Source organism: Panulirus ornatus, chromosome 43 (assembly GCF_036320965.1).
Source record: "Panulirus ornatus isolate Po-2019 chromosome 43, ASM3632096v1, whole genome shotgun sequence".
Lineage (NCBI taxonomy): Eukaryota > Metazoa > Arthropoda > Malacostraca > Decapoda > Palinuridae > Panulirus > Panulirus ornatus.
Window position 1 is genome coordinate 13,239,142 of NC_092266.1, and position 27,426 is coordinate 13,266,567.

A 27,426-nucleotide genomic window follows, 5' to 3' on the forward strand; every position below is an offset into this window, starting at 1 on the left:
CCATACATAAACATGGGAAGGTCGTCAAAACCATTTACCTATCTGTCCGTTGAAGCCAGAGACTGGACTTGCTATTTCCATCCCGCCAACACAGAGACGTGGAAAAGAAAAGGATCCTCTGGTTCTTGTGACTCCTGGTTTGTACTCTTTACCCGAGAGTACCTGCACAAGACATCATGGGATCCAGGAAGAGAAAAGGGGATTACCTGTGGACTCGTTGGAATCGAAAAGTAAAAGGTATTTACGTTGTTCATAATTACATCACCACCTGTTTACCGCCTAATAATGGGAGAATAACAATGCTCAAATGTCCTTCGACCTGCACAAACCACAATACTAAAAGTCGATGGAACAAGACTAGGAATCATGGAGCAAATTCCATACTTCACACAATCAACAGAAAACTGCTTAACATAGAGGACATCAGATAGATACCTGCTCGTACACCTTTGGGAGGATACAGAACACAAATCAGGATAGTGACTGAATGAAAGACAGAAGAATTATGTAGACTTATAAGATTTTTCGTAAACATCGCACGAAACCAAGAATCGAGAAGAAATTGAAGATGGAACCCTAAACCCCTCCGCCATGATACAGACGAAGCTTCGGAACAACATGAAGCTTCGGAACAATTCGAACCGAAATAAGTGCTGAGGAAAAATGTTATTACTGGCTCCTCTCTTCTGTTGTACGCCAAAGATAAAGTTACTCCCCCTCGGAGTAATAAGTCCTAAGACGGGGAATATAAACTATAAATGAAACATTCCGAAGCGAAAGGAAACTTCCAGATATCTGAAAACGGCTCCAGGGAAACAAAGCCTTCATAAAAGACAAATATAATTCGACCGAGACGAAATTCCAGCTATGGCTTTTAAGACTTTATTCACAGAGGAGAGATGAGAGCAAGGTTTCAACAGTTTCAAAACATTTCTTTTAAGACCGCCATCATTGAGACGAGGATATAGAAGAAATGAACCAACAGGTTCCACGTGGATCGGAAGCTAAATATTTCCAAACTATCAAGCTATCCAAACCATAAAGCTAAAGCTGAGTCAAATACACGTAAAAAAAAAAGAAAGAAAAACTCTGGACACCTAAGGCGATTGAGGTAAAGGGCTCCAGTTGGCTCTGAAAAAGACTAGTCTCGATGAAATTGAGTAAACACTCGACTTCTTATTTCTGTGCCCTACGCCAGGTGGAAGAAATAAGAGTGTCCAAGAGTTTTAATTTAAGATTCTATCTATTTGAGGACAATGTGTGGTGTGAGGTGGTTTGATCGAGTAAGTAACGTAAGGGTAAGAGAGATGTGTGGAAATAAAAAGAGCGTGGTTGAGAGAGCAGAAGAGGGTGTTTTGAAATGGTTTGGGCACATGGAGAGAATGAGTGAGGAGAGATTGACCAAGAGGATATATGTGTCGGAGGTGGAGGGAACGAGGAGAAGAGGGAGACCAAATTGGAGGTGGAAAGATGGAGTGAAAAAGATTTTGTGTGATCGGGGCCTGAACATGCAGGAGGGTGAAAGGAGGGCAAGGAATAGAGTGAATTGGAGTCATGTGGTATACAGGGGTTGACGTGCTGTCAGTGGATTGAATCAAGGCATGTGAAGCGTCTGGGGTAAACCATGGAAAGCTGTGTAGGTATGTATATTTGCGTGTGTGGACGTGTGTATGTACATGTGTATGGGGGGGGGGGGGGGGGGGTTGGGCCATTTCTTTCGTCTGTTTCCTTGCGCTACCTCGCAAACGCGGGAGACAGCGACAAAGTATAAAAAAAAAAAAAAAAAAAAAAAAAAATCACCAGAAATACTCGGCTGCGTAAAGAGGCGTGTGAGTCAAGGGTTTTACCTCTTCCTGGTACGACTAGAAATAAAGAACGTCTTGATGACAGAAAACATTTTACGTCAAAGTGTCACTGACTAAAGACTCTAAACATACATCTTTGTCACTCTAAAGACTCTAAACCTACATCTATGTCACTCTAAAGACTCTAAACCTACATCTATGTCACTCTAAAGACTCTAAACCTACATCTATGTCACTCAAAAGACTTAAACCTACATCTATGTCACTCTAAAGACTTTAAACCTACATCTATGTCACTCTAAAGACTTAAACCTACATCTGTGTCACTCTAAAGACTTTAAACCTACATCTGAGTCACTCTGCCACCCTAAAACCACATTAGTCAATCATTCCAAAACCTGACTTGCCACATTACCACTAATATATCACTACTACTACTACTACTACTACTACTACAACTACCACTACTGTTATTAATAACGGCATTAATCATTCGTGTACAATTGCCAGGCACACCCTCGCCTGACAATATTACCCACGTTATCCACCCACATCAGGTCGGCCTCACCACACATGCGGGGCTGACTGTGGGTGGCTGGTGCCGTGGGTGAGGATGGAGTCTGGAGGGTGAGAGGAGGAGGACGTCTGGTGTCTGCTGCTGAGGGACAGGTGTGGTTTGGGGCCTTAACAGAAACCATCATCCACTTGCGACAAACAGCCTTCCTCCCATACTTTTAATCATAAAAAATTCAAGATTCTCTCTATTCTTCTTTTTCAAATTCGAATGTATATTTTCATGCCACAATGTACCAGTTCAGCTCATATTTGTACACCCTATTTCACAAGTTGGTGGGTGTGGTGTCCATCGAGAGCGCAAAAGGGACTAGCCTATATAACCTTTTCGGTGGCACAGGTTGTGTGCTGGTCCGCCTGGCTCCGTGTGTGTTCGACCACCACAACACAGACGTCTGGACCGTTACACAATATCTCATTTCATTCCCATGTGAAGCACTGACCACTGTGGTTCCGGTGACCCTTCGCTGGAAATCCTGGACTTTTTCGTAAGTTTTCCAACACTTTTGCTATATGCTGCTTTTCCTTCCAGATCCGGGACGGTCATATATATATTGTGATCCTTTCCAACATAGGAATATATATATATATATATATATATATATATATATATATATATATATATATATATATATATATATATATATATATATATATATATAATATCTTTTTCTTAATTTTCCCGAATTTTTTCACGTTTTCTTGGTGACGTGGGGAACCTGAATGGAAAGTCCAAATAAAGTGGCGGTCGAGATCACGAATCAGACGAACCACAAGCGTTGATCCGTGGGAGGGAAAAAATCGTTTTCCGTGGGGACTTGAATACGTTGTCTGCAGCGATCAACGACGTGAGTGAGTGACGAGTAAATGAGTCAGTGAGAGGAGAAAGCCTGGGTGTCTTTCTTCTGCACTGTGGGAACCTCTGATACGGTCAATTGACAAAACCCCGGAGAGAGTGACATCAACAGCTGACCTGGAGTGAGTGAGAGCAACAGCTGCCCTGGAGCGAGTGACAACAACAGCTGCCCTGGAGCGAGTGACAGCAACAGCTGCCCTGGAGCAAGTGACAGCAACAGCTGCCCTGGAGCGAGTGACAGCAACAGCCGCCCTGGAGCAAGTGACAGCAACAGCTGCCCTGGAGCGAGTGACAGCAACAGCTGCCCTGGAGCGAGTAACAACAACAGCTGCCCTGGAGCGAGTGACAGCAACAGCTGCCCTGGAGCAAGTGACAGCAACAGCTGCCCTGGAGCGAGTGACAGCAACAGCTGCCCTGGAGCAAGTGACAGCAACAGTTGCCCTGGAGCTGACAGCAACAGCTGCCCTGGAGCTGACAGCAACAGCTGCCCTGGAGCAAGTGACAGCAACAGCTGCCCTGGAGCAAGTGACAACAACAGCTGTCCTGGAGCTGACAACAACAGCTGCCCTGGAGCGAGTGACAGCAACAGCTGCCCTGGAGCGAGTGACAGCAACAGCTGCCCTGGAGCTGTAACAACAGCTGAGGGAGGAGAACTTCCTGGACATGCAGCAGACTGTGTCTACCTTCGTCTACAATCACGTCAGTCCTCCACCACAGACACTGAGGTGGAGCAGCAGGCAAAAACCAGTGAGACAGATTGAGGTATAATCGGGTATATCTAGACGTGTACTGAGGTATATACGGTATACGATATATAACCGCACCTGTCCCTGCAGGAAGTGAGGATGTGGTTGGTGGTCGGTGGTGGTAGGGTCAGGCGTAGCCACACACGCGACATCCACTGGACGTGCACTGGGTTTCATCCTTACACGAGCAGAACGTGACATCCTTAGTGTGTGTGTGTGTGTGTGTGTGTGTGTGTATGTGTGTGTGTGTGTGTGTATGTGTGTGTGTGTGTGTGTGTGTGTGTGTGTGTGTGTGTGTGTGTGTGTGTGTGTGTGTGTGTGTGTGTGTGTGTTTTACAGTCTACTGGTCTATAAAGACGATGAGACCAAGGCGTTACCCCTCATGATCGGGACAAAGTAGGTAGGTTACTTACATACTTACTTAACGAGTACTTACAAGATTTCGCCGAGAGGTAGGGTGAGCGCGTAGGGGTCACCGCAGGAATAAACTGAAGTTACGAAGAACGAATCGTGCGAGTGACATACTGTCATGTGTTCTGTGTGAGATGGAGGAAGGAGAGAGAGAGAGAAAAGAAAGCGACCTCAGTCAAAGGAGTGGCATGTGACAGCCACCGAAGCACTGACTTAACTCCTGCGCAGCCGTTGCTGGCCCTCCGCGATACCCAGGCAGGTTAGTACCGGGAATATCCCTCCCTGGCAGGCGGCTGCCCTACCAGCCACCTGCCCACGAGAGAGAGAGAGAGAGAGAGAGAGAGAGAGAGAGAGAGAGAGAGAGAGAGAGAGAGAGAGAGAGAGAGAGAGAGAGAGAGAGAGAGAGAGTCTTCTTTCCGCGTTCTCGTGTTTCAACCCTACACACACACACACACACACACACACACACACACACACACACACACACACACACAGAGTGAAACGCTACCTCTCAGTCACTGGGTTCCTCTGCCATGGCTTCACCACCCGCGTCCAATCCTCTGCTTTGCTGACCCACACAGGTGTTCCAGTTGGCGCCGAGATCCTCCATACCACATCCTGCTCAAGGGATAGTGTTTCCCATCCTACGATCAGTCATCTAGCCACCTCAGGGTTTCTTATCATTCCCAGTCCACAGTCAGACTTAACCAGAGTCCATTTCACTCACTCTAACCCCCTACCAGAGTCCAGTTCCCTCACCTTACCCTCCTACCAGAGTCCAGTTCACTCACACTACCCTCCTACCAGAGTCCAGTTCCCTCACCTTACCCTCCTACCAAAGTCCAGCTCACTCACCCTACCCTCCTACCAGAGTCCACGTCGCTCACCCTACTCTCCTACCAGAGTCCAGTTCCCTCACCCTACCCTCCTACCAGAGTCCAGTTCCCTCACCCTACCTTCCTACCAGAGTCCAGTTCCCTCACCCTACCCTCCTACCAGAGTCCAGTTCCCTCACCCTACTCTCCTACCAGAGTCCAGTTCCCTCACCCTACCCTCCTACCAGAGTCCAGTTCCCTCACCCTACCTTCCTACCAGAGTCCAGTTCCCTCACCCTACCCTCCTACCAGAGACCAGTTCCCTCACCCTACCCTCCTACCAGAGTCCAGTTCCCTCACCCTACCCTCCTACACCCAAGTGACTTCAGCCGAGCAGCAGACGTGCACCTTGGCATCCACAGACTTCGACAGGTCGCTGTGGGTAATACAAGCAGCTGTATAATGCTGTTGCCCATGCGCACCAGAGAGAGAGAGAGAGAGAGAGAGAGAGAGAGAGAGAGAGAGAGAGAGAGAGAGAGAGAGAGAGATCCTGACGTGGGCTACTGCCGCTCAACCAGATACACACACTCAACGTAAATGTAATTTCGAAAATATATGGAAATCTTACCCTTTCCGGTCGTGTACCGCTGGAGCCAGACATAAAAATTTATATATATATATTTTTTTTCATACTGGCGTTATTCTGACCGTGAATCATTGCAAAGTGAAATTTTTTTTTCCATGTAATGACGGAATTAGCGAGAGTTTACATCATCAACCAAAGCTGTCGAGCGTTGTTGATGATGGTGGCGTTGTGTGAGCGTACTGGCCAGCCCACTCACACACCCGCCTCACGTTGATCGTTTGTACCAGGAGCGACACACACCCCGTCACCATGACCACCGGTCACACAGGGTCCCTAGCACCGTCACACACCCGTCACCATGACCAGCGGTCACACAAGGTCCCTAGCACCGTCACACACCCGTCACCATGACCAGCGGTCACACAGAATCTCTAGCACCGTCACACACCCGTCACCATGACCAGCGGTCACACAGAATCTCTAGCACCGTCACACACCCGTCACCATGACCAGCGGTCACACAGGGTCCCTAGCACCGTCACGATGACCAGCGGTCACACAGGGTCCCTAGCACCGTCACACACCCGTCACCATGACCAGCGGTCACACAGAATCTCTAGCACCGTCACACACCCGTCACCATGACCAGCGGTCACACAGGGTCCCTAGCACCGTCACGATGACCACCGGTCACACAGGGTCCCTAGCACCGTCACACACCCGTCACGATGACCAGCGGTCACACAGGGTCCCTAGCACCGTCACGATGACCAGCGGTCACACAGGGTCCCTAGCACCGTCACACACCCGTCACCATGACCACCGGTCACACAGAATCTCTAGCACCGTCACACACCCGTCACGATGACCAGCGGTCACACAGGCCCGCAGGACCGTCACACACAAACCAGGTGTAGCCGTGATCTACACTCCAGTACGTCTCTACCACGTTACCTTCAACATCTAATCTCTAATTCCCCCCTTCAAATTCGCGCAATCTCACCCTTCCCTCCCCCTTTCTCACACAAAGAAAGCAACCTATTTGCTATTTGGTTAAGGGTAGTGGTGATGTCGCTAGTGGTGACGACAGTGGCCGTGGTTCCAGTGGTGGTAGTGGCGGCTGCGTGACAGGAGGCCAAAGCTGTGTCAGTCACAGGTCACCCCAGCACTGCACAAGACTCGCTCTGCTGCTGGGGTCTGGCTGGTCTAAACATCACTAAACACGACCACCCAACCCTCAACATCACTCCACCGGGTCATGACATTTCTAAAAGGCATTCCACGATTCCATAACCCAAATCTCGTATAACCTTAAAAGAAATCTCCGATAACTAGCTGTCTACAGCTACACTCCTTTATCTATCGCATGCTGTCGCTGGTAAATATATACATAAAAAAAATAAACACTTTTTCGCAAACAGTCTATCAATGAGAGCAAGCAGCAATAGAGGACTGTATTTCTCTGAGACTGTGTGATGATACATATCAGAAACACCACAGCTGAGTGCGGAGGAGAAGACAAGCCAGCAAATAAATGAGAAGAAATGTCTTTAATCTATGTTAACAACGTGGGCACAAGAACCCACCTCAAGCTATGATGACAACAGACTACACGACTTGTTTCCTGCATCTCAGAGGAACCCTTCGCCAACCTGATCCTGCGTGAGCACTTTATTTCTGCTTCTAGTTAAGTTTTCCACATTTTCCTACCAGCTGGAAACGGGAGACGATCATTTTTGAAATAAGGAAGAGACTTGCACAGATTTGCATCCATAAATACAGTAATTATTGTTGTGATGGACGTCCAATCTAACGGTAAATTCTCATTACGACGTGGAAAAACCAGGGTAATTTCCTACTGTGGCTGAGAACAAAGGCAGTGTGGCTGGAGGAAGACTGAGGCCAGTGGCTGAGGTGACTGCAGGCGGAGGAGGGTGAGGCAACGGTGCCAGGCTGACCTGCCACGACCCGGGCTGAGGCAACGGTGCCAGGCTGACCTGCCACGACCCGGGTTGAGGCAACGTTGCCAGGCTGACATGCCACGACCCGGGTTGAGGCAACGGTGCTAGGCTGACCTGCCACGACCCGGGTTGAGGCAACGGTGCTAGGCTGGCCTGCCACGACCCGGGTTGAGGCAACGTTGACAGGCTGACCCATCATGACCCTGGCCTAAGCTGTGCTCGGGGTTCAGTACCATCACAGACAGAAAATCCTATACAGAGTAATAATAAAGATAAAAATACTACTACTACTTCTACTACTACTACTACTACTACTACTACTACTAATAATAATAATAATAATAATAATAATACGATGAAATTTCACTTCTACATTTGTACACATCTTCATGGCAGCTGTTGGCCAAAATGTCTACAGATCAGGTAGGGGCCACACTGCAGACCATATTAGGGCCATCAGGTGCGGGCCACATCCGGGCGGCGAACGCCCCTCCCCCCCGGCTGTGGGCCACATCGGGGGGGGGGGGGGCATCCCCCAGGGTGCGGGTCATTACGGCACTTCCACTCCGGGGTCAGAGGTCATGGGCAGCGACGGAGGCGATAGCTATAACGACCTCGTTAACTCTCACAATCGAGTCCGCGATTCATTACTTTGTTTTCTCCATTTTCCTTTGGCTGGGGAATCTCTGGGGGTTGTGGGTTTACTTAAGAGTTTTCGGATGTATCTGGGGGTTTAGAAGATGTCTCTGGGGACCTGTGGTTGCATCTGGGGGACGTTCTTCTTCTTGGTTGATCATCACGAAGGAAAATGAAATACGCTAAGTTTCATTTCTCCTGTTGGTTTTCAGTAACTTCTAAATCACGTGCATCAGTGTGACCTCACTGCAGCAGCGGGGGATTCTGAGCGTGTCTAAGTCACATCTGGACGACTGTGGATATATCTGGGAGGGTGGGAGTCTCTGGGGATTGTGGGTGTATCTGGGGATTGTAGATGTATCTAGGGGGATTCCTTGGGGATTTTGGATGTATCTGGGGACCGCAGGTGTGTCTGGGGGGATTATGGATGCATCTTGGGGGGTTAAGGATGCGTCTAGGGAGATTAACCAGTCAGTACATTATTTTTCCGAGCCAAATTCGCACATTTCAGTAGAATGAGAATTTCTCAGCCCATGAGAACAACGGTACGACCCTCCAGCACGACGATGTGGTCCTTGAGAGCGACGGCACGACCCCTGAGAATAACGGAACGACCACTGAGCACCACAGTGCAGACCCGAGCACGACCATACGACCCTAGGCAACCACAGAGCGAACCTCAAGCATGACGACGCAACCTCTGACCACAACGGTACGACCTCCGCTCACGACGGGTGACGACCCTCATATATGTGATTGCCTGGCTCTTACATCTAACCCTTCAATAAAGGCCTTCCTTCCCATGACCTATCACAACCGTACATCCACCGCCACACCACCATACACCTGTTACCCATCCCCCCACCATGAAGTACCCACCAGGCCGGCCTCCTGCCCCACTAGCCACCTCCCACACCACCACCACCACCACCAGGACCCGACCTATCACAGTGACTCACCCCAGCCTTGCCTCTCCGTCCACAGACGCTGAGCCAAACTCACCAAACACCTGACTTAAGACCTGAGGCCACTTACCGTCTCGCTTTCTTTTCTATAGCTTTTACAATCTAATCTTATACCTAATCTGTACTAGTCTGTTCTGAGGCTGGAATACCCCAGGGTAGTATGGGAAGCCCAAAAGGCTTTGGGAGATGAATATTTTCAATATTGAGGCCAAGGTAAATGCTCCAAGCAAATTCTGACCACACTGTGTCTGGCTGTATGGAACTTTGTCAATGTGTGTTGATATTTCATGCATTTTACGTATATATATATATATATATATATATATATATATATATATATATATATATATATATATATATGTGTGTGTGTGTGTGTGTGTGTGTGTGTGTGTGTGTGTGTGTGTGTGTGTGTGTGTGTGTGCGTGTGTGTGTGTGTCAGAAGCAGTCTGGTGGTCTACGTGTTCACGTCCTATGTGGAGCGGGCGTCTGGTAGTAGTCCACGTGTGCACATGACTACCGCTGCTCCAGCCCTGGTCTGCGCCTCCCAACTTTCACCCGCGGCAACGACAGATCCCGTCACATTATGGCAGGGAATTTCCGCCCCTTCCAGCCCCCCTTTACTGGTCAAGGCTGCTCCTCTCCCAGTGGGAGCCCCGCTTGCTGCCTGCAGTAGGTAAGGGTTAGTGTGTTGCACGGTGTTCGTTCCTCGCTCGCTGGGCATCGCGCATGAGTCTAGGTTGCGCCAGTGCTTGGAGGGAGGTGACGAGAAGGACTGCACCTGCTTGGGTCTAAATGCGTCGTTACCCTCCTCTCGTGGGTGTGCCTGCATGAGTGATACTGGGCGCGGCCGAGGTTTGGTAGGAGCGGCTCCACCGCTGTGGTGAGGTTTGGCGCGCACGTGTGTGTGTGTGTGTGTGTGTGTGTGTGTGTGTGTGTGTGTGTGTCCTCGCTGTGTTAGGATGACTCTGCTTGGCTGTCTGTGGTCGGGTTTGCATCTACCTCATTGGTATGGGTCCGGGTGTGTCTGTACGGCTCGGCGCTTGTATGGGTTGGGGTAGGACACTTCCACATGGTTGGGTTTGGGTGCTTCTGCATAGTTGGGTTCAGGCGCGCCTGAATGGTTGAGTACGGGTGCTTTTGCATGGCTGGGTTCAGGTTCTTCGGCATGGATGGGCTCGGGTGCCCCTGAATGTCTGGATTCAGAAGTACCACATGGGTCTGGACTGTCTTACAGCAGCGTGGTTGTGTGTGGTTGCTCCTGTATGCTTGGATGTAAGAGCGTCAGCATGCCTGTACCCAGAGGGGTCTGTATTGTTTGTACCTGGTCACAACTTACCTCTAGGGTCGCGCGCCACGTAATTCCAGTGATGAAGATGGCCTATCTCTTGCAGGCAGTGGCAATATGTGCTGACGGATTCTGGTGTAACAGGAATTTACCCAGAAGGGTAATATAGGGGAATTGAGAGCTACGTCCAGAGTACCCGGGTAAGTTTAAAGGGGTTGAACGCTGTTGTGATCAAGCTGGAGAGCTTCGCTCAAGCACCTTGTTGTATATGGAGGGGACGGAGTCGCCCAAGAGAAACAGATGAAAACTTGAACAACTGAGGCGCATGAGGGATGAAAACTTGAACAACTGAGGCGCATGAGGGATGAAAACTTGAACAACTGAGGCGCATGAGGGAAGTCACAAGAAGGATGGAACTTATAAGTCATGAAGTATAATGCCCCAGGGACAGGGACGATACAGCTAAAGGCTGGTGGACCAGCTGGCGCCAGGATGTAAGCAGGTAGCACCGCTCCAACGGGAAGTGGCGCTGTTGCCCCCGTCAGCCACTCCAGCCGTTCTTCTGGCCCGTGTTGACGACTTGTATCGTCAGGTGTGGTGTGTGCGGGTCACGATCTGTACGGCACCCACCAAGACGCCTTCCTCACACCCTAACACGGCACCGGTCTGTCTGGTGAAGCCCTGCACCTCACTCGGGCCAAGATGTATGGGAAGTTAAGACTGTTTTACCAGCGCCCTGATTGGTGAACTACTTGACCTCCCCCTCCCCTCTCTCTCACTCACTCACACACACACACACACACACACACACACACACACACACACACACACACACACATGCACACGTAGAAGAAAATGTGACAGACATATATTGCTCCTATACTTTCACCCTAAGTTCATACTAACCACAGCCATCAGACTCCCATGGACGGGTGAGCTGCCAGACTCTCCATCTTAATCGATATCATTCTCATGTCTTCACTGTCTCTTTCAAACTACTGCCGCTACACTCGTTCCGACTTTGACTTACAAAAGTACTTGAGAGAAAAGTATTTGCGGTAACAAATCTACAATAAGAGTCTCAGATCCAAAATGGTCGCAGATTTCTAAACAAGATCGTATTCATTTATCGATTCAACGAAGCAATTGTTATTCATATTGTATTTCATAAAAAACGGCCCACAATCATCGGTTTGAACCCCAGTGGGAAAGGCTGGAAGCGAAGCTGGGGAGGAGGTATATAATGAGTGAAGATACCCCAAGCAAATTGGGCCCAAAAGCACCACTTCTACGCTAAATTTATGACTCAGGCGTCAACAAAAACACTCTATGAATGGCTGGCTTCCACGCGGAGGAAAAACGAGTGCAATTCCCCCGATGAACACCGGGTTCTCGCTCAGGAAATCCAACCCAGCGTCACCTATGGGAGGTAATGACCGCGCATTTCCCATCCATTTATACCATGTGTTGCCCACCATTTAATCCCCGACCCTTTCACCCAAAACAACGCGCCACCACACACACACACACACACACACAAGGAGAAGCCACAGTTAGAAAAGTGGCGTAGATCTATTCGCTCGTGCTGCTCTGTTGTCAGTCATTAGAGAGAGAGAGAGAGAGAGAGAGAGAGAGAGAGAGAGAGAGAGAGAGAGAGAGAGAGAGAGAGAGAGAGAGAGAGAGAGAGAGAGACATCAAATGCCAAAGTTTCTCAACAGTTCGACTTCCTGGACGAAAATAAGACTTCGGAAAGCAGGACCACGGGCGTGAAGGTCCGTGGTCACTCACGTACAACGGACGTTCACGTCTCGTCGGAAACAATGGCGAAATTATCTGGTGATCCCGGTAGCCAGGAGTTAATGATCCGCCGGGGTTCCTGAAGGCGCTGGGACCGAGCTCCTGACGGTGGAGCGACCCAATGGCGACCCAGCACTGGTCAGGCCCCACAACCCTCCCTCCCCCTTGCACTATACACCACCAAGTCACGCTTTCTAAGAACCCTGTGGCCTGTGCGTGTTGCTGTGCGCGCGTGACCAGTTTACACGAGCATGTGTTGCGAATGGCAGGTTCCTCCCCATTTCTCAACAGTTCTCACAGTGCCTAACCCTCCCTCACACCTTTGCAAAGCAGAGCCACGAACAGAGGACCAAGCCATCGCGTGGCTCCTCCTCCTCCTCTTCCTGCTTTGAGGAAAGCGATATTTCTGGAAGGGAAACTGCCATCCAGACTACCAGACAACCAGACTACCTGACACCCAGACTACCAGACTACCTGACACCCAGACTACCAGACTACCTGACACCCAGACTACCAGACACCCAGACTACCTGACACCCAGACTACCAGACACCCAGACTACCAGACACACAGACTACTAGACACCCAGACTACCAGACACCCAGACTACCTGACACCCAGACTACCAGACACCCAGACTAACTGACACCCAGACTACCTGACACCCAGACAACCAGACACCCAGACTACCTGACACCCAGACTACCAGACACACAGACTACCAGACACACAGACTACCTGACACCCAGACTACCCGACACCCAGACTACCTGACACCCAGATTACCAGACAACCTGGCACCCAGACTACCAGACACCCAGACTAACTGACATTTAGACTACAAGACTACCTGAGTCACCAGAAGTTTAGAAAGTTGTCCTTGAACACCTCAGGTCTAACAGAGCTGACTATATACACACAATACCAGAGGCTGTCGCACTCCCAACTTCATATAGCCGTCAACACATATTCTCTCTCTCTCTCTCTCTCTATCTATCTATCTATCTATCTATCTATCTATCTATATATATATATATATATATATATATATATATATATATATATATATATATATATATATATATATACATATCCCTGGGGATAGGGGAGAAAGAATACTTCCCACGTATTCCCTGCGTGTCGTAGAAGGCGACTAAAAGGGGAGGGAGCGGGGGGCTGGAAATCCTCCCCTCTCAATTTTTTTTAATTTTCCAAAAGAAGGAACAGAGAAGGGGGCCAGGTGAGGATATCCCCTCAATGGCCCAGTTCTCTGTTCTTAACGCTACCTCGCTAACGCGGAAAATGGCGAATAGTTTGAAATATATATATATATATATATATATATATATATATATATATATATATATATATATATAGGGGGAGGGGGCGCACCATCGCTCTTTATCGCCCGTTCTGACATGAACGAGCGAAATAAATGCGACTGACGTCATACGGCTGTTTGACGCAACGAGCGGCCATTTGTTCCTATTGGCCTGTTACGTGTCCGACCCAGGGAGCCACCAAGGTACGTGTTACATGTGCAGTAGATGTGGGTCCGCATGTGTACACCAGCCACGTTGTATGAACTACGTGTACTCAGGTACACCGTCATACTGGTCAATATAACTTCCGTGTTCCCTTCATTACAGGAATCGTATGACGTCACGCTACGCGGGGTCAAGGTTGCGCGTCGCGCCTTTACTGCGCACGTCCGCCCGTAGCTCCGCCCACGGGAGAGCCATTTCGTATAATTACTCTAATTATGGAAAAGGCACGATGACAGGACTTTTAATGGCCCGCTGCAATCTTGGGGGAAGGCTGATGCAATGGAGAGAGAGAGAGAGAGAGAGAGAGAGAGAGAGAGAGAGAGAGAGAGAGAGAGAGAGAGAGAGAGAGAGACGTATGACCAAGATACCTACCACATGACAACGTATCTACCTACGAGTACCAACGACGAAAGACGACGGTACGGACCGTACCTACACGTCCTACACTGTTGTACCTACGACTGGATTTTGTCATGCGCCAGGCGCAGTGCTCCTCCCCTGCCATGTCCTGCCTAGTTTCACAAAGCTGTTGCTCCCCGCTGCCGGTAACATTACCGTGTTGTGTGTGTGTGCGTGTCTTGCTATCTCATCCGGGGGAGAACGTTTTCTAACCAAGATGTCTCCTCTTGTCTTCGACTGCTCTCTGTACATTTCTGATTTCCTTGGGGTAAAATGACGGGGGGGAAAGCAAGATTCTCCATCTCTGCTGCTGGGTTCTGCCACAGACCGAATGTGTTTTGAGGGTAAATGCGTCTTTCATTGTGCCTTTATACGAAATACTTGTGTTCATTTCTCCACCATCTTATATGTCGTGAAAGATTGGGATTCTGGGATACTTGTATTTCCGTTCCTTCTATTTCTTCCCATAAATCATTATATATATATTATTTTCTTTCTATTTATTGTTCCACAGTCTCCCATGACAGTTCATATGTTCCATTCCCTCAAACCTCTGTACTTGTAAACTGATCTCAACTCTCTCCAGCTTATCTAATTCCATGTTTCCTAACTTGGTGACCAAGCAACACATCAGTCAGTATTCAGTAGGTTTTTTTTTGTCATTAATCTACTGACCATTTGACATCATCATGTTCTTATCTCACCAACATACACTTCAGTGCATGACTCTATCCTCCTCCTCAAATCTTCTTTCTAATAAATTATAAACATTCTATTTTTTCCCCTCTTTTTTTTCCACTCTCAATCTCTTTTTTTCATAATCTCTTGTAAAGTGTCACTTTTATCATTAATCGTTTCACGTCTTAGGTCTTATTTCCTTTTTTTTTTACCTTATTCCAACAAATCTCCATATGCCAATTTATATAGTCAATCACATCGCATTGTGTCTTTACATGTGGCGCTTTCATCTTAACTAACTATGGCCTCATCTGGAAATCAAATAAAAATGTTCTATACTCTCTCATACATCTCCATCCTTGTCTGATGTTATCTAAAACAGGAAATCTGGTTCACCACAGATCCATGTTGCACAACAGATAAAGTCACCTTATAACCAGACGTGGCCCCGGTTTCCCCACATATGTGAATCACCTTGCTTGTTACAGACACCCTTGATCCTTCTTCCTAGTCTGTCGCTCATTATGTCGTTGTGCCGTGACACTCCTGTCTGAAGCTCCTGTTATGAACTTTCTCCAGTGCCTTACGGAAGACACGGGAACCATCATGCAGTTCCATTCTTTGCATCGGAATTTCGTGAGCGTTTGACAAGTGATTCGACCCGTTACTACCTGGAAAGGTATTTTAAGTAATCGATTCGTTTCCCCAATCTCTCTCTCTCTCTCTCTCTCTCTCTCTCTCTCTCTCTCTCTCTCTCTCTCTCTCTCTCTCTCTCTCTCTCTCTCTCTCTCTCAAGGACTTGGATGACCTGTGGCGCCAAACTCACACCAGTTCAAATGACTTCGGTGGAGTCAGAGTTGAAGGAGGGTGGGTGTGTTCAGGTCCAGCTTAGGTCTTTCGTGCATTAAAACTACGTAAAGTTAATCTGTGTGTGACAGCAATACCGGTCTTGTTTTGGCTTTGGCTCAGCCATAACATCATATGAGGCTCACCATCTCTGAAGGTAATCTCGTCAAATTACTTAAATATCGAGTTATTTACGTTTTCTTTACAGTTACTATGGAGCATTGACATAACGGCCACTCCAGCATCTTCCATATATATATATATATATATATATATATATATATATATATATATATATAGACACACACTTGGCGTCATTGAAATACCTCTCTTCTACAACTTTAAAATCCTCAATCACACAATTTTTCTTTTTACCATTTTTTTTTTTTGTTCGTTGCTTTGTCCACATTCAAGATAGCTTGTACTGATTTCCATGGTAGTGATTACTTTTCATTCTTTGTAATTACTTTTCATTCTGTCTTTGTTCCTCTCAAGATGATTCCGTCATTTCTTTTGTCTTCGTTTCCCATTTTCTTTTTCCTCAGCTTCCTCTCGCCTTCATCTTGTTCATCAATAAGCTTTATTCTTATTCTTTTCCCTTCACTTCAAACTACAGGGAAGCTGGAGATAAAGTGTTAGAGAAACAAGCGCCAGGGAGGCCAGATACAGAGACAAGTGGCCGGGGAGACAGATTCATGAGAAAAATTACTTGGGTCTAAGAGAGAACTTATTTGCATATAATTAAAGCAAAGTCAAGATTTTTTTTTTTTAAATGATTTCCTTTTTTTTCGTTAGCTGGTTCATTATTTAGCTCTAGGCCTATGAAACAGCTAGGATCATTGAGGCTGCTAAGGTAAAGCCTGTAACACGTCCAAGGTGCCAAAGATTACATATCGTACGCCCTCACCATATATATATATATATATATATATATATATATATATATATATATATATATATATATATATATATATATATATATATATATATATATTATCCCTGGGGATAGGGGAGAAAGAATACTTCCCACGTATTCCCTGCGTGTCGTAGAAGGCGACTAAAAGGGGAGGGAGCGGGGGGCTGGAAATCCTCCCCTCTCTTTTTTTTTTTTTTTCCAAAAGAAGGAACAGAGAACGAGGTCAGGTGAGGATATTCCCTCAGAGGCCCAGTCCTCTGTTCTTAACGCTATCTTGCTAACGCGGGAAATGGCGAATAGTATGAAAGAAAAGAAAGATATATATATATATATATATATATATATATATATATATATATGTATATATATATATATATACAAAGGCATGAAACATCTCTCCTAAATTCTGAATGGATGAAATGAGTTATCACAACGGTCCATCTTCGAGTCGTTAAGTCTACACACAAAAACCTATACAGGAATGGCTTCGAGCAGTGTGGACAACCCATGGAAGCCGACGTCATGTACAATTTCATCAGTGTCCGTTTTAATTTAAGAAATGGTGAGGTAGAAAACGGAGATGCGTCATCCACTATATGCAGAGGATATTAAAGTTTTTGAGACGCAGGAAAACATCTAATACAATACCTGGCTCTAAGCAAGTCTGTGACTCAGGTCCCGAACTGGATGATACATTGCTCGTAATTCAATTACATTAATTACAAGCTGCACGTAATTGCTCCAATTATTAAAAAAAAGGAAATATCCTGAAATATCTCGAGTCGAGAGAAGTCTTGTAAACATGTAGTGATGTACCGCGATCTAGCGTAGAGACTTGCACTGCAATGTCGCAACGTAAAAGATGTGGCAAGAGATCTTGTGAGCCGACTGCCCCACTTGTGACTCGAACAGGGACCAGCAAGTTCCGCGCGTCACCACTGCACCACGACGGGTACGGTAGGTAGGCAAGATTTAAGGGCCAAAGGTGGACCTGTGAGAGACTAATGGCCTATTGTAAGGCTACGTGGGCGTAGGCGAGACGCTGTGAGTGCGTCACATCTCTATAGAATGCGGTCTATCTTAAATCACTTGGGCCAATGATATCTTCCAAACCGTGAAGAAGAACAGATATCGCTAACTACAGAACAAGTGTGCCATTCGACCAAACAAGCAAAAAAGGCAATCACGGATGCGTGCGTCACCGCCAAATGCGTATAATAACCCGACGTATACATGCGCGGACCTACGCCTAGCTACACACGCCGGCCTTCGTAAACCTCAGCGCTCGTTTTATGAATGGTACTCGACCGTGCAGCGTGACGCCGTGGCCACTCCAGTGAGGAGAACCATGATGTGAACGGCCCGCGTCCAGGAGATATCAATGGGGGGTGAGAGGTTATGGCAGGAAATGGGGAGAAAGCGATGGTTATGGTACCATTGCTTTTGTCTCCTATGTTGTTTTGGTATCATAGCTTTCGTCTCCTATGTTGTTATGGTACCATAGCTTTTGTCCCCTATGTTGTTATGTTACCAGAGCTTTCGTCTCCTATGCGGTTATGGTAACAGAGCTTCCATCTCCTATGAGGGTTATGGTATCGTAGTTTTCGTCTCCTATGCGGTTATGGTATCGTAGTTTTCATCTCCTATGCGGTTATGGTACCGTAACTTTCGTCTGCTGTTGTTATGGTACCATAGCTTCAATCTCCTATGAGGGTTATGGTAAATCGTAGCTTTCGTCTCCTGTTATCAAGGTACCATAACTTTCGCCTCCTATGTTGTTATGGTATCATAACTTTCGCCTCCTGTGCAACGTGTGATATGTTTAGATCCAGCACTTCCATGATTTTCCGACGTTTAGAATATAAACTGCTGTAAACTTACGTCCGCTGGGGCATTACAATGGCTCTGTATGCCCAGAATGATCAGGATTAGCAGGAAAGAACTGGAAAAATTGACCGTACGTTATAAACCAACACCACTTGCTCAAAAGACATCGATATGGAGGAAAGCGTAGGGAAGCGAAGGACTACTACTACCACTACTACTTGTACCACTACTACAACTACTACTACTTTGAGTCTCTTGTTCCCTTCCACACATACTACTGTCATGGTCCCAAATACCGTACATGCGATTCTTAAGTTAATTATATATATATATATATATATATATATATATATATATATATATATATATATATATATATATATATATATATATATACACACATATATATATATATATATATATATATATATATATATATATATATATATATATATATATATATATATATATATATATATACACACACATATATATATATATATATATATATATATATATATATATATATATATATATATATATATATATATAGAGAGAGAGAGAGAGAGAGAGAGAGAGAGAGTGTACGTATATGGTTGTCTAAGCAGGCACGTCCAGACCAGCACTAACCAGTACACAGCGTAAATCCCAGGGGACGCTCCGCCCTCCGTGGCAGCCACTCACCAACACTTGCCACTCTGCAAAGATAAAGAATATATATCACATCTACCACCTATTCGCCTATTCAAAAAACGCCTGAATTTTCGTTCTTTTAGTGTAAGATAGATTACTGGCGCTTAGACGAAGGGGGTAAAACGCACAACAACAACAACAACAACAACAACAATAACATGCACTCACGAAACAGGGAGGGAGGGCAAGCTATAGTCACTGAGTTCACCTGACGCATCACTGTCTGGACGAGAAGACATGGTCAGGGAGGGTGGCTTATGGTGGTCATGTGGAGGAGTGCGTACGTGGTGGAGGTAGCAGCTGTGGGTGGGATGGTGGGTGGATGAAGTGTGGTCGTTGTGGCGTGTAACTGTCTGATGATGGTGGTGGTTATAGGTGTGGTGGTTATAGGTGGTAAGTGGATGGTAGCTATGGGCTTGGTGGAGGGGGTGGAAGTTGGAAGCCCTCATTGCTGTGTCACTGGTGGATGATCTGGCTGCAGCAGAAGGCCTTTAGCAATGTGACCTAACTATACTCCCTCCTCTTGGCCCCTGTGAGCTGTGTGGATGACATGAACACCATCCGTGAGAGGATTAAGAAACTATCATGACAAAAACAAGGCAACACAAGGCATCGTATACCATACAAACCACTCGGAAGGTCGAGAAATAGTCACATCTTCGACAAAATAGCGCTAGACAAGCAATCCAGATCCAAGATCCCACAGCAGGTGGGTTACTCTCCGACAGAAGCGAGACATTAGCCACAATAATCGCGAGAACGAGACGCTGTGTCACATCTCAAACCTTGTCACTTGGAGTCCGCAAGTCTGAGGAAAAAATCAGCCAAGGACATCTGGTTCGATTCCCACAAACCCCCGTCCTCGTACGTAGAGGGATGAATGTGTCAATAATGTTACCCACTTGTTTATAAAGCGACGATTTAAACGATAATTAAAAAGAAAATATATACAGAATTATTTAGAATTCATATGAAGGAAAGTGAATGGCAATTGTAAAAAAAAAAGATAAGTTCACTGATTTCAAATAAGGCTATAGACTACAAACACTTCAGTCTAAGACTCGTGCATCATGTCGTTCAGTACTGAAAAACCATCAATGAAGGATTAAACTGCATAAAAACCTCGAGACTCTATGACGCATTTCACCTCTCAACGATCACGTATGATATTCACAGCTTTTAGCCACCTGGACCTGGGCTTCTCTCTCGCCCCCTCACAAGATGGCTTGTGAGAACGGCGGCAGATAAGCAGGTAGAGGCTCGCTACGTGTTGGAAGAAGGTTCAGGACAAACCCACCTCGTTATCCCTGGCAGGAGCGGCCAGAGGTGGAGTAGATGGGGCCAAGCCGGATGATCCGGGCTCGGCCAGGGGAGATGGCAGACTAACCTGCCTTCCAGAAAGAGAATCTTTCATCTTTTTCCGCTAACAAAGTAGGGTAACCAGCGCTGAATATGGGATAAAATAACTCATAAAAAAAAAGGTTTTCTATCTCACTGAAGGGCAGTCTCTGTTGGCATTTAAGGCTATGGTGCCCTTGGATCCTGCCTTTGATCCTAAGGTACCATCACTTTAAATTGATTCTAATGGATCGCCTATTTTGAATGAGTGCAGTGAACTAAGTGTAAACCATAAGGAATTTTGAAAAGTGGACATTGATGACCTGAAAACGGACTTCAAGGCCAATGTACTGTAGCTCAAAACATCACCCGTCGTACTTTAAGAACCATCGTGCTCAAGGACAGTACCATCGTGCTCAAGGACCGTACCATCGTGCTCAAGGACCGTACCATCGTGCTCAAGGACAATACCATCGTGCTCAAGGACAGTTCCATCGTGCTCAAGGACCGTACCGTCGTGCTCAAGGACAGTACCGTCGTGCTGAAGGAACGTACCGGGACGTATCAGATCTCGCACCCATCTCTCCAGTTCATATACGTGCGAGCGACAGAGGCAGCCACCTTTGCCATGCATGGCTTCATTGTCCGGCTGTGTGGTGGTATACCTCGCCGGAAGCGGCTCAATGTCGTCCGTGGCAGCTTCCCAGCTGGCCGTGAGCCACGTCCGTGACAGCTGCCCAGCTGACCGTGGCCGTGAAGACTAACGCCCCCTCCACCCCACACACACACACACACACACACTCCACATACCCCAAGGCATGAGAGCAGAACCATGACAAGGCAACAGCATTCCAACAGAGCCACGCCAATAGCCTATCAACCTCTTGACAGACACCTGGGGTATAATGAGTTACGAGTATGATGACCCCAACCCCTGGAGTACGATGACGAAAGACGTCGTACTCGAAGGGGTAGGTCGTCGTTCTCAAGGGTAAATTTAAGTCGTCGTACTCAAGAGGTTGGGTCATCGCACTCAAAGGATTAAGTCGTCGTACTGAAGGGTCTAAGTCGTCGTACTCAAGGGGTTTATTCGTTGTAATCTGGAGGATAAGGTGTCGTACTCAAAGGATTAATTAGTCGCACTCAAGAGGTTGAGTTGTCGTGCTCAAGGGATTAAGTCGTCGTATTCAAGTCGTTAAGAAGTCGTACTTAAGGGGTTAAGTCGACGTAGTCAAGGGGTTACGTGGTCTTCCTTGCCTCATGATCTATGAATAATGGTACACAAAGAATGGCTGTGGAGAGGACCATCCTGGGAACACAAAGTGTCGTTATAAAGGGACGACACACACTGCTCGTTCTTGACATGACATTCGTTTGCCACACACACACAAAAATCCTCACAGAAGATAAAAAAGGAAAAAAATAATGGGTTACAGAAAAGTTTCCTGTTAATCTGCTGCCACTCCGGACACGATGACGAGATGAAGAAGTCTCAGCAATGGTTCAAGGTCTTTCACTGTATCATAATAAGGAAATATGTTACGTGCGTGTGTGTGCCCTCACTGCCAACACTCAAATATGCAAACAAAACCAATGTAATAACGTCCAGTAATATATATATATATATACATATATATATATATATATATATATATATATATATATATATATATATATATATATATACATATATATATATACATAAAAGGTTAGGGCGAACCTACAATCAATGTACGTCCGCTTGATGCTCCACCCATGTGGTCCGCTACGTTCCTGGGTCCACATGGGTCCAGCAGCGGCTCACACCTGAATCCAAGCGATGGCGGGTGGTGGGGCGTACACGAAGGGCGAGCTGGCTGCGTAGCAGACGCGGAGACGTGGCGTAGGCAGGAGCCAGGTACGACCACCGAGGGAGGTCGACTGTGACGAAATATGAGGGTGGGTGGTGGTTGGGGTGTGTGGGGCTGAAGTGTGGCTAAATACGACACGTGGGCGTCAGTCTGTCGGAAGTTGTGGAGGGCAAATAAGCGTACCGACTGACACACACACACACACACACACACACTCGATGCTGAAGCGCAACTTGTAAAACGTCCGAGTCATTGTTTATGATGGTGTCGTTCCCCATCCGGCCATGTAGGAAGAACGTAGCGCCTGTGTGTGTGTTATGAGAGAGAGAGAGAGAGAGAGAGAGAGAGAGAGAGAGAGAGAGAGAGAGAGAGAGAGAGAGAGAGAGAGAGAGAGAGAGAGAGAGAGAGAGTGTGTGTTTCGTCCAAGGTTACCCAACACAGACCCTGATACATGCTGCTGCCACCACCATCACTACCACTACCACTCCCTTTGTTGACATTGCCTGGTCAGTTTCCTGTGCCGGAATTACGCGAACGTTCGCTCACACGAACAGCATCGTCTACTGGCTAGTCTGCATGTCTACCCATAATTTATCAGACTCAGATTAATGATTATGAGTTTCACAGTTCACAATTATGGCCAAATACGACGTCAGGATGAACACTCCGCGCCATATGGGGGTAAACACGTCAACACAGCATACATGAGGTACCAGCGGGCTGGGCTGTCGCTTCAACGCCCACACACTCCGCCGCATCCAATCCACTCAGGACCTCTTCACGCTTCGATTCCCAGTGTTTGCTGAGGTCAGAGTTTATGTTGGAAGAGACGTGCAAAACACGATACCTGGAGTACCAAGATGGGATACCATGTGACTCTATTAACAATCTCTGGTGAGGGACTTTATAGAATATTTGATAAAAATGTATATGTTTATTAATTGTTTAATTTTTACCATAAATATTGATTATTTCACGAAAGAAATCAAGAAGCATTATGAGATATGACTGATTTTGTCGAAAACCAAGATGCGCTTTGATATTCAAGTGATCATTTGAATTGATTGACACACTTGCTTCTATTGATGATTTTTGTAAATTTGCCAACTACAGATTTTAAAAACCATTTCATTTCTTTAATATCAGTGTTACACTGTCAAATGTCCAGTCTTACGGAACTTTTTCTGTTGCAAGTGACTTTTCAAAAACCATATTCCAGGGTTTAATCATATTCGTGTTTGATTCTTTCATTAGTGTGTTGAATACATCATCAGTGCCAGCAGTTTTATTCACTTTCATTCCGTTTAATTCTGAAGGTATAACTTGAATCCAGCAAGTCAGTATGTTGCAAAATGTTCTCCTCCGGCAACAACGGGACTGGATTTGAGAAATCTTAATGTGTCTGCCTTGCTGAATATGGATAAATTTCGATCGTTTAAGATCATTGCCATTATCTCGCTCTTGTTTCAAACATAACTACACAATTCTTTAAGATTTCTTTAGCTGTTCTTTTGAGGTAAACGCTTCGTTTTCTCTTATGACTCGATCTATGTCTCTGAAGATAGAACTTCTTTTAAGGAGTTTACCAGCTTTTGTAAGGAGGCTATTTATGTATTATTTGGACAATTACTTGCTGTCCTTTGTGAAAAAATCATCAAGATGGCAGAGGTACACACTTTACACGGTGTCTTTATATAAAGAAGGGGTTGTCCGGAAGGGACTTACAATCTCGTATCATTTTATACTTCTCAAGAGCAAAAAACCTGCCTTGGGCTAATTAAACTTCATAATAGTGCACCATATATCCTGATATTACTGGCAGTCACATATTATATATATATATATATATATATATATATATATATATATATATATATATATATATATATATATATATTTTTTTTTTTTCATACTATTCGCCATTTCCCGCGATAGCGAGGTAGCGTTAAGAACAGAGGACTGGGCCTTTGAGGGAATATCCTCACCTGGCCCTCTTCTCTGTTCCTTCTTTTGGAAAAATTAAAAAAAAAAAAAAAAAAACGAGAGGGGAGGATTTCCAGCCCCCCGCTCCCTTCCCTTTTAGTCGCCTTCTACGACACGCAGGGAATACGTGGGAAGTATTCTTTCTCCCCTATCCCCATATATATATATATATATATATATATATATATAAATATATATATATTTTAGCAACCAGCACATATGATCAACTTATAGGCTCTGAAGGCGGACATTTCATTCATATCAGCAACACAAAACATCCACTGAGATAAGGCAATAAAGAAAACCCTATTATCTTTATTTGTTCCGCCGCCATCTCCCGTGCCTCGACTAAGGGGCTTCACACACGAACGCTGAGGATTCATTTCCGCGCAGGATCCACATGATTACGTTTTTCTGCTGATGAAACACGCGATAGTGTACCCTGGCGGGGCGTGTAGGGTAGGGCGGGGGGCGTAGGAGAACAGGTCTCGCAGGAGGAGATGTGTGGCGGAGGAGATGAGGAGGAGACGTCAAGAAGAAGAAGGTGGATGGAGGATTGAAGTCGTGGGAAGAGACGGGGCGGACATCCGGAGCATTGTAATGGTACGGAGGAAATGCGAAAAGGACGACGGAATCAGAAGGCTGGGGAGGGAGGGAGCGTAAGGAGGATGGTGAGGGGGTGTGAGGAGGGAGGGTCAGCAGGTTCAGGAGGGACAGAAGTGCTACCAGCCTGCCGTCTTGTGGCCTCTTATCAAGAAGAGGCTACGACATGAGCGACCACAACAATGTCAGAATACACAAAAGAAACACACGTCATTTCTCTCTCAACTTCACTAGAGTGGGATCATTGTTCCTCGACTTGTATATTTCTCACTTATCTTTTTCTAATTAACTGACCAGGGATGAGAACCGCCTGAATGGCTGTAGCTCTGAACTCAACCCTCATCCGCAAGCCGACCGAGCGACGCTACAAGCAAGGGATGGGAGTGGAGAGAGAGAGAGAGAGAGAGAGAGAGAGAGAGAGAGAGAGAGAGAGAGAGAGAGAGAGAGAGAGAGAGAGAGAGAGAGAGAGGGAATCATGCTTGTATAATTTTTCTAGGCTGGAGGCATGGAAATATCTATCAACTCTCTCAGGTTATTACATGTTATTATCATGTTCACAGTGTAATATGAGTCGAAAGAATGACGTGCCTTGCCCCACTTGGTGACACCACTTAACCTGATGCAGTTTACGAGGTAATCTATATAAGCTGTAGAAAAGATTGGCAATACCATGACTTGGATGGTCACAATATGTCCCACCAGTAGGGTCTCCCATCCTGTGCGTGCTACAATACACAGGAAAAGGATGACAACAAAGGGCAAAATGGGTGGACGTGGCTCAGAGGAATGTGTCAGCGGTGACGTCACCCACGGCGCGCCTTGCGTCATCTCTGGCTTAAGGTTTAAATACCCACGTATGCCCGCTGCCGATTTTTACGAGCCGCGTGGCCGCGGTTCGAATCTTTAAAAATTTCGTTTAATTTCACAAACTAAGTCAACAGATCTCTGTCGGTATATTGTTATAAACAACTCAGTGGAGGTGAGACCGTGAAACAAGTTAAATTTTTCATGGAAACACGTAGTTCTGCTGAGGGGGTTAGCTAGATGGAGAGAATAGAGGGAAAGAAAATATGCGCGTCCGTTAACGCAGGTCACAGTGGAATGTTTACGGGCGTGACTCTCACCTCTGTTGTGGGCATTGTTGATTTTCTCAGAAGGAAGGATTGAAAGAAAGAGAGAGAGAAAGGGGAATAACGAACTATTAAAGTAGTAGAAGGGAAGGCGTCTCTTGGTAATGGAAAGTGGTGGAGGGAGATTGTGTAAGGATGGGAGTAAGGAAGAGGAGAGAGAGAGAGAGAGCTGGAATTATCTGCCTTCCGTGCATGTTGCCACACGGCGCAAGACAAAGACGCGCACCATGATCCGGGTGATGCTGGTACAAACCAACAAACTGTTTTGTATGGACGCGTTTCGGGTCGTATAATAATGAATGTTGCCAGTGCAACTGTGGTACTGACCCCTTGAGCACGACTGTACGACCCATGAATACGAAGATAAAGACCACAGCACGACGGAACGAGCCTCTAGCACGACCTTACGACTCTTCAGCAAGACGAGACGACTCTGGCATTTCACCTGACCCTTGCAGACAAGATCAGAGATCACGCCATCACACGCAAGGATCCTACCGCGTCTTGCTTAAGGTAGGTAAAGTCATACGCAAGGGTTAGAATTACATATTAAAAACGCCTGTGGTGAGGTAATCATGACAGTGTCTCAGTACGTGGAGGGATCCTGAGCGCCTCTCCTCCAGCCAGTCATCTGATGTTCTCGATCTTCATTACCCGTCGTCCAGCGCGAGCCAAAAAACTGGACCCTGGGCAAGATTGGGCAGACAGACGCTAGTGCTGTGGTGACCTCGACCCACACACACACACACACACACACACACACACACGTTGGTCATGGCCACGACTGGCAGCACACACAGAGAGAGAGAGCGTCCAGCTCTGTGACTGTGCATCAGATCTCATCACTGCCTGGCGCCGTCTGCAATACAAGATAACTCTGTAATTTGCATCTGGGGCCGCGTCTGCCGCCCAGGTCTGTAGGAAGAGTGTGGTTCGGTTCTCTATCAGCATGAGAGCCCTTCAGGTAACGAAGATTTTGATTGTTTTTTACCCTGTTTTCACCTTATTTCTTTACCTTTATGGCCTTTATAATATTTCAATAAGGTCATGGTCTTCACAAGGCTTCAAAAAGTCCACGACCGGAGCCTTAGAAAACTGATGGATGTCACGAGAACCAAAATTACTCCTTTGCTTAACTAAGGTAGTGTGGGTGAGCTGGATCTTGACTTCTGTGGACCTT

The 27,426-nt window shown here is 46.4% G+C and overlaps 1 protein-coding gene across 1 annotated transcript in view; it reads right to left on the minus strand.

The window, feature by feature from the left end:
- LOC139762331 (uncharacterized) overlaps positions 1-27,426 on the minus strand; it is a 148,372-nt gene that overhangs the window by 83,353 nt on the left and 37,593 nt on the right. Inside the window, 1 exon segment of the mRNA XM_071686985.1 lies at positions 19,334-19,347. The gene's annotated coding sequence lies outside the window, so the exon portion shown is untranslated.